Below are 8,868 nucleotides of genomic sequence, written 5' to 3' on the forward strand. Positions count from 1 at the left end.
TCTGCATTTCATTTCAATATTTATGTACTAAATATCTTGCATTAAAACCAATTGGGCCTACTTTGGGAAAGTGCAAAGAAGCATTTACATTAACCACTGGACTTTTGAATTCTCTGTGAACTGGATTCACACTGGAAATGCTATGAAAGATTTTAGTTTCAGTAGCATGTATGCACGTACACACACATACTGCACTCAGAATGTGAAACCTCTGCTAATTGGGCAAGAAGCACCTTTTTGAAGCTCATTCTGAGTTATGAAATCCTACTTATGACAGAACTTCAGAGAACTCCCTTTGATTGTATTAGGTGCCTCTAGATTTCTAAAGCACATAAGCTACAATAATTGTAGTCCCACCCCATCCCAGGCATGGTGCCTTGTACAACCACACAACTCCCTGAGAACATGAGTTGCAAGCACTATTCCCTCTAAGATGCAGAAAAAGGTGCATACACAATATTTCAGCCAACCGCACAGCTGTTTCTATCAGCTGTGCTATCTCTCCGCACTGCTGCTCCCGCCACCCTTTCCTGCTGCCCACACAGTTCCTGCCCATGTCCTGGCTGGTTTCCCCTTCTCCCCACAGCTGGGTGGCTGTCACAGCTGCCCACCACAACCACCCTCCTCCTCTTCCCCCCACCCAGCAAGGATTCCTCCTCATCTGGCTCTGGTTGCAGATCTCATCTGCAGTCTTGTTGGGAGAATCCAAAGGAGGACAGAGGATGGAAGATGGAAGAGATGGTGGAGGAAGAGAAGTTCCTGGCAGCCCAGAATCTCCTCAGCAATGTGGCATGGCCACCGCAAGGAAAAAAACAGGAAAGATTCTGCTAACTTAAGTGGCAGAATGCCTGCAGAAGTGTGGGAGGTAAACAAAAAGGTTTGTGTGCAGCATTGAGTATTTCCCCCACCTCCACCAAATGCACATGCATGTGACGCATCACCTACTAAAAGTACAAGTAGAAGATAATCAGGGGCTAGTTGATGCACTTCATAAAATATATCAGAGAGTTATGGCATATACCTAAACAAATTAAAGTAAGTCATTTGTCATAGAGCTGCTAACCCTTGGGATCACCCATGGCAGAATACTATCATGACTCAATTTCTTTGCTCTGGATTGAGAGATCACATTCGTCTTTCCAACCACACCTATATTTTGCTAGTCATTACACATGCATGGTACATGAATAGGTGACATGAGTTGATGACACTTCAATACAAGGATCTGTACGTCTTGTTTATTTATTTGCTATGTCTCTGTGTAAACTGATTTGAAAACTTTTATTGAAGAGCCGTATATAAATTTTGTTGTTGTATATAACATGTAACTTGCCCCTTAAAACTATAACCCGGTGAGAAGTAGGGGTGCGCATTTCATTTTTCTTGTGTTTTGATTTGGACAAAACACCCCCATTTCAGTTTTTGTCCAAATCAGATAAATCCAAATCACCTTAAATTTGGTTTCGATCCAAATATTCGTAATCCGAATCCAAATAAATTTGGTTTAAAAATAAGGGCCCCAGGAAAAAAGAGTGGGTGGGGGTGGTAGTGTCCAATGAGTGGAAGCTACCATCCAAATTTCAAAGGGATTAGGCAAAGGGCTGATTTTTGGTGAATTTTTGAAGTTTCCGTGTCTTAAAGATTTTTCCCCATTGGGAATAATGGAGGTTTCAGCAGCCCCATTACTCCACTTGGAGGGCACCAGGGTGGCCCAGAGCAAGTGGTGGTGTAGTGCACATAGGGTGCCAACCACCACCATGGGTTGCTAAGCCGTGGGGTACAGGGCTTTGCTATTTCTGAGTTGTTCAGTGTAGATTCTCTGGTATCATATGAGAGTGGATTCATGGTTTGTCATTGAAAATCTCATATGCTACCAGAGCATCTACACTCAGAATACCTCAGAAACCTCAGAAGGCTTGAAGGGCGGGAAATTTAAACAAACGTCAGAACTAAAAAATGGACTGAGGAGAAAGACTTCCAGCGATCACAAAATAGAGATCCAAAACTTTTATCGAAATACAAAACTTTCAGATCCAAAATTGGCACATTTCGATTCAGATACAAAAAATTTTGGAATTGGATTTCTGTGTTTTGTTTTGTATAGAAAACACCCCAAAATGTCATTTTTGAGTACAAAATGTTTTGTACCCAAAACGTTTCACACATCCCTAGTGAGAAGTTAGTGGGGGTATCTTCCTTATGTGTCAAGATTTTTTTAAAAAATAAAGCACACATCTTTTAAAAAAAAGAACCAATTTACTCTCCCAGTTAAAAATAAAACAAAAATAAAGCATTTTTACTAGGGATGTGCACGAATCAATTTTTTCAATCTGATTTTTCCCCAAATCGAATCACCCCCGATTTGTTTTGGGTCCAAATCTGGCCAGCTAGCACAGGGGCAATTTGTTTTGTCCACAAATTTCCCAAAACAGGTAGATTTGGGTACAAATTGTTTTGTACCCAAATCGATTCACACAGACAGCAGGCACAGGCAGTGATTCTCTCAGCAGCAGGAAGGGGGTGAAAAAAATTATCTTCTCTTTTCCTCAATCAGGAAAGCAGGAACAAAAAGCAGAGATTCCACTCCAGGCAGGAGGCAGGCAAGACAAAGCAAAGCTCCTCCCTCTCTCTCTCTCTCTCTCCTCCCACAAAGCAGAAATGCAGAATGGTGGCTGACTGACTGAGTCCAGCATGGTGTACATCAATCTGAAGCTTGGGAAATTGGGCTTTAAATAATAATAATAATAATCCTGACACAAAATGGAGACAGCAAGAGAGATCACCACAAAATGGAGATCTGAATCTCCCAATTTTTCAGGTCCGAAATCTGGGCAATTTGTTTTGGACTCTAATCTGGCCAGCTAGCACAGGGGTGATTTATTTGTCCACAGATGACCCAAAACAGGTAGATTTGAGTAAAATTGTTTTGTACTCAAATCATTTCTCACATCCCTAATTTTTACCACTATAAGCTTTTCCAGTTTCTTTAATTTGAGTAACTAGTCAACTTTCAAAAATGTATATTCTGTCTTTTTAAAAAACCAAAATTCCCTTTCATTTCAGATTAGGCATGCAGGTCCCAGATTATGTATTCTTTCCACAGCACCATACAAGTGTCCAATACTTAATTTTAAAAAATCTTTTTAAAAAACCTGTTGTTGTTGTTGTTGTTGTTGTTATTATTATTATTATACATGCTTCCCAAAGTTCTGTATAGCGGAGATCTGGTATTTTCCTACTGTACCTTGTTCTTAGGAACATAGGAAGCTGCCATACACTGAGTCAGACCATTGGTCTATCTAGCTCAGTATTGTCTTCACAGACTGGCAGCAGCTTCTCCAAGGTTGCAGGCAGGAATCTCTCTCAGCCCTATCTTGAAGAAGCCAGGGAGGGAACTTGATACCTTCTGCTCTTCCCATCCCCTAAGGGGAATATCTTACAGTGCTCACACTTCTAGTCTCCCTTTCATATGCAACCAGGGCAGGCCCTGCTTAGCTTAAGGGGACAAGTCATGCTTGCTACCACAAGACCAGCTCTCCTCTCTTCTTGTTTGGTTATGTCCTCCTTGTTCGGTGATGCTCACGACAGGACCCACCCCCTCAATATTTTCTTTTATTTAAAAAAATTAAAAATAATTTGTTTTATTTTTAAAAAATTCTAGAACAGGTTACAAAATGTTTTATTGTATTTATTATCAGGTTGAGGCGGTTGCCAGGAGCACTTTTTATCAGCTTTGGCTGATATGTCAGCTGTGTCCATTTCTAGAGGTGAATGTCTTTAAAACAGTGGTACATATGCTGGTAACCTCCAGACTTGAATATGTTTCTGGGTGCTGGTTATTACCTATAAAGCCCTTAACGATTCAGGCCCAGGTTATTTAAGAGAGCGCCTCCTTTGTCATGAACCCTCTCGCCTTTTACGATCTTCTGCAGAGGTCCAGTTAGGGTTGCCACCAGCTCGTCTGATGGCAACTCAGGACCGAGCTTTCTCTGTGGCTGCCCCAGGACTTTGGAATATGCTCCCTGCTGAAATAAGAGCATCTCCTTCTCTTTGTTTAAAGGAAGACCCTCAAGACTCTCCTGTTCTCATAAGCTTTTAGTTAGGATTTTAATTATTTTAATAATTTGTTTTGTATTGTTTTTATCATGTTTTACATATTTTAACCTGTGATTTTAATGTTGGGATTTGTATACTGCCTAGAGATTTGCATATCAGGTGGTATAAAAATATGATTGATTGATTGATTATACTTCAATATGAAGCAAAAGAAATTAAACATCTAATTTTATAAATAGATTTGTAAAATATACTTCTTTTACTTTCCCGCCATATTTATGGTTTGTGTGTGTGTGTGCGTGTTGCATCTATAGTGGCACTGGCACATAATAATGCACATTTGCATACATTGCCTTGATACTGCCACCCACGGCCGTAAATAAATTTCATTTATTTATTTACTGCCACCCAGAACAAAACTTATTCTGCTCACTGATGGAAAAGAAATAGAGGGGACATTGGTTGCTAGCTAAGAAGAATGAACATGTCAAACCTGACAGTAATATGGATCCAAACGACAATATTCTCAGGATTTCAGCTGAAGGGAACAGTGTGACTGACTAAAAGCAAACCAGCCTCCAACAGTCATCACCTCTCTCTTTTTGTCGGTTTCCTGTCACTGGTTCCAGATACTTCTTGGGTACATAAAATACCAACATCTTCTGCCAATTCAAGCCAAAAATAGATGACAATGGTAGCTCTTGTGAATATAGTTGTATCTCTGGGAGGACATTTGGCTGGTTGCGTCTCATAGTGCCTATAATGGTCAACTCATTGCTCAGCAAAGACTTTGCCAGCTCAACATTGGGGGGAAAGTTAGTCCTCACCAAAATCCTCCAAGGGGTGTTCCATGGCTATCACCAATTTTCTTTGCTATGGTCCTCCAGCTGGTAAGCAACATCCTTTGCCAGTGGAAAGGATGTTTCTGCATCACAACACCACCATACATTTCTTGTCATACTAATTTTGTATGCTTGTCATGTTTTGCCAGAATGGACAGCACCCTCAGAATCCCAATAACTGTTCATCAACTGTTTGGTCAGATTCAGGAATATATAACTGGAGCAGATGCTGCACAAAGGAAGTCCAGATACCTCTAATGGGTGCCAGCTTGTCAATCACTCTGGCCTTAAACACTCTCAGCTATATGGTTGCATGGAAGTAGGTAAACCCAAAACAAGACTGCCCAAAAGCCTATCAGGAATAAATAGAGAAACTCTTTCTCAACTACCATAAAGAGGCATTAGCTGAAATACAAAGTAGGTGGCAATTCAATGAAATTCACATAAGTGGATTAATTAGTTGCACTGCCTGCTTATCCTGATTGACTTTTGTTTGCACCATTATTTTATTTATTTGTTTGTTTATTGTTATTGTTAGAGGACATGCCCCAAAGAGTAACATGGGTGGTTCTAAAACAATGCTGTGCTTATGTGAAAGATCACTTTAATGTTATTATCAAAAGTACACTATCACACTTGTACAACACTACAGCCATAATGTCCAGAGGGCACGGTATTGTACAGGCATGACTTTACAATCATGCATATTAACACAAGAGCAGTCATGCTCATCAGTACAAGCATAGTTTTAGAAGTGACCACAGCACGCTGTGTGGCATGTTGGCCACTATTATCATTAATAATTTTTGAAAGGTTCATGTGCCAGTTTTTAAAGTTCTCTAATACTTTCTTTACATAAAGAACATGAGGAAATATCTCCCTATCTAAGAGAGCTTGCAGGACAAATGATACCAATTACCCAAATAACCAGGGTATTCTTTCAAGGAGGAAGAGGGAGAAAGGATGTTTTATCTGAAGAAAAAGGGGAATGCAGTCATTCCAAATAAGCACTTACAATACACATAAGCAAAAGCCAATCTGTAGGATTGAGCATCCTGAGAATATTACCTACTGTGTGATATACATTAAACAAATAAAAGAGCTATTCCTTACAGAACACCATTATAAAGTTCAGAAGAGGGACGATTTTTGAAAGTTGCTGGAGAGGAAAATATGTAGATCTGAGAAATGATGCCAATGATGAGGAAGTCTCCTGACTGATAGAACTTGTGTAGAATAGGAAGAGGGTCAGAGATAATGCAACCATCACCTGGAGCATTCCTTGCCACAGCAGGCAGACACAAGACTATCAGTACCATGAAGAACACAATCCTGTTTGAACATCTCCCTCCTAGATGCCAGTTCACTGTTTCCCTCATCCTCATTTGAATGTTTCTCAGTGACATAGCCTAAAACCAAGACTGCACTACTGTAAAGGTTGGTAAGATTAACTCAACTTTGGGCATCACCTGAACCAGCTCTGAATGACACAGGAGATGTTAACAGAGTCTTTATATTGTATTTCTTTAGTGGCACCTACCTGCAATTCCCATGGGATATGAAGAACAAGAAGAAGTAGTAATCATGGTTAACTTGAAAATTGCAGGGAAGTTAATTTTCTCCTCAGAGTTACAGATGCTTTCAATTCTGCTGAAGGAAACATGTTTACTATCTTCCAGCAGAAGACATCTTCTCTGTCCTCCTCCATGGAACAGCAAGAGACACCTGCCCTTGCAATAACCCCCAGCAACACAGTCACTACAATATTTGTATTTTTGTGTTAATGTGTGTTTGTTAGAATTGTTCATCCTGTCTGAAGAATTATTCATAATCTATAATATTAAGATGTGTGGGCCTCACTCTCTCACTCACTGGCACAAAAATTACAGCGCAAACCCAAACACATAGAGATATGCAATTTTCGCAAGCAGGTTCCATCTGGGCATGGCTATGGGGCCTGTTATGGAGAGCACCTGCACTTCTGAATTTGAGACTACACCACTGTCCACACTTGTCTTCCAAGCAAATCTGACATTTCTGGAGGATGTGCCTAGATTGTTTTCCTGCTCTCTAGGAACTCTAGGGATGTGTGAAACGTTTTGATAACAAAACGTTTTGTGCCTGAAAATGCCATTTTCAGGTGTTTTGTACACAAAACAAAATAAAGACTTAAAAAATGAAGAGCTTTGTTTTCGAACCAAAATTATCTTATTTCGGAGCCTAAAGATTTGTTATTTGGAAAACATTTCGCACCTCCTTTTTGGGATTGAGCGAAGTGTTTCTCCTCAGTCTCCATTTTGAGTGATGACGTGTGTTTAAATTTTCCGCCCTTCAGGCCTTCAAATTCTGGCGAGAACAGGGCCAGACAGGAAGAAGGAGTTTCCAGGGCAGAAGGGAGCTTGACTGTGTCTTTGGCTGGGTGGTGAGACATCGGTGGCAGGCATGGCGGAGGCGGTGGCAGAGGCAGACAGCGGGGGTGAGGAGGCGGTGATGGTGGGCCCTGGCAGAGGAGGCAGGTGGGCGAAAATGGTAGGGAGGGAAGGAGGGAACCTGGAACCAGGGAGAGAAAGCACTGCTGAAGGGTGGGGAAGGTGGGCTTCCAGTGGCAGGGACGATCTGGGGAAGAACAGAAGTCAGAGAATGGACTGGGGCAGAAGGGAGGGAGGGAGTGATGGGGAGATTGGACAGCCTGCATTTCAGCTTCAGATTTGGAGCAAGTCGGCTCCAAAACAAAAAAATGGGGTTTCTGGGAGCTTCATTTTGGACCGTATCCAAAGCGGGGGGGCCTTCAGATTCAGCCCAAAACAAAATCAAAATGCACAATCCTAAGGAACTCAGTGGCTGCCATCCTGAGTCATGGTGTGGTTGGTCAATTAACCAAGTTCAAAGTCTGCAAGAAGAGTGTGGAACTGTGCAAACTTGCTAATGTGTGGTACTCTGTAAAGTTACACAAGTAGAAGTAGAATACCTTCTTCGGGGCATATACAAGGTTGTACCACAAGACTGAGCAAAGGTCACTCAACAGACTGTTGCAGAAGGGTCTTGAGCACTGATGATGTAGAAATTGCTAGGAAGCAGATTTAGGTTAGATATTCATAGGGAAGTTCCAACTGTAAGAGATGTTAGATATAGGAGGAATGTGCAGAATATTCTAACAGCAAACTGTTATGACTTGAAACAGACAGTTTCGATCTAGAAACATAAGATCCTTTCCATAAAGGGCCTGTTTCAAGCTCGGAGCAGAACAAACAACAATATTCTGATTGAAACATTTCAGTGCTCCAAGTGCCCTTTTGGATGCCTTTATGCCCCTTGCTGATTGGTTTTCTGAGCAATGGTAACTCAAAAGACTGTTGCATATATTTACAAATTAGTTTTATAGTGCATTAAAAAATTCAAAGACAAGGTGGTAAATTTAGAGATATAATGGAATTTGAAGTACCATTAACCAAAAATGCTGATCATTTACTGGGATTGCTATATAAATTGCTATTGAAATATGATTCAGAAACAGAACAGATAAAAGACTGCATGATTAAGTGGATGCAAAATTTAAACAAGACAATTGATATTCAACAATGGGAACATCAATGGAATGTGAATATTAAATTTGCAGCAAATAGTACCTTAAGAAAAAATTGGTACAAAATGTATTTTTGTTGATACATTACTCCCATGATGATTAGAAAGATGGACAGTAATTATTCTGGAGACTGTTGGAAATGGAAGAATCATGCGGGGACATTCTATCATATGTGGTGGACTTGTGGCAAAGCACAACAATTTTAGGGGAAAATTCACTCTAAGATGCAACAAATCTTAAATATAAACTTCCCCTATTCATGTGAGCTTTTGTTGTTGTTGTTGTTAAATATGACTAAACCTTATATATCTACTAAACACACGTTGTCTTTAAATATGATTACTGCTGCCAGGATTCTCTATGCTGCCAATTGGAGATCACAGGGAA

This window comes from Hemicordylus capensis, chromosome 6 (genome assembly GCF_027244095.1).
Source record: "Hemicordylus capensis ecotype Gifberg chromosome 6, rHemCap1.1.pri, whole genome shotgun sequence".
NCBI lineage: Eukaryota > Metazoa > Chordata > Lepidosauria > Squamata > Cordylidae > Hemicordylus > Hemicordylus capensis.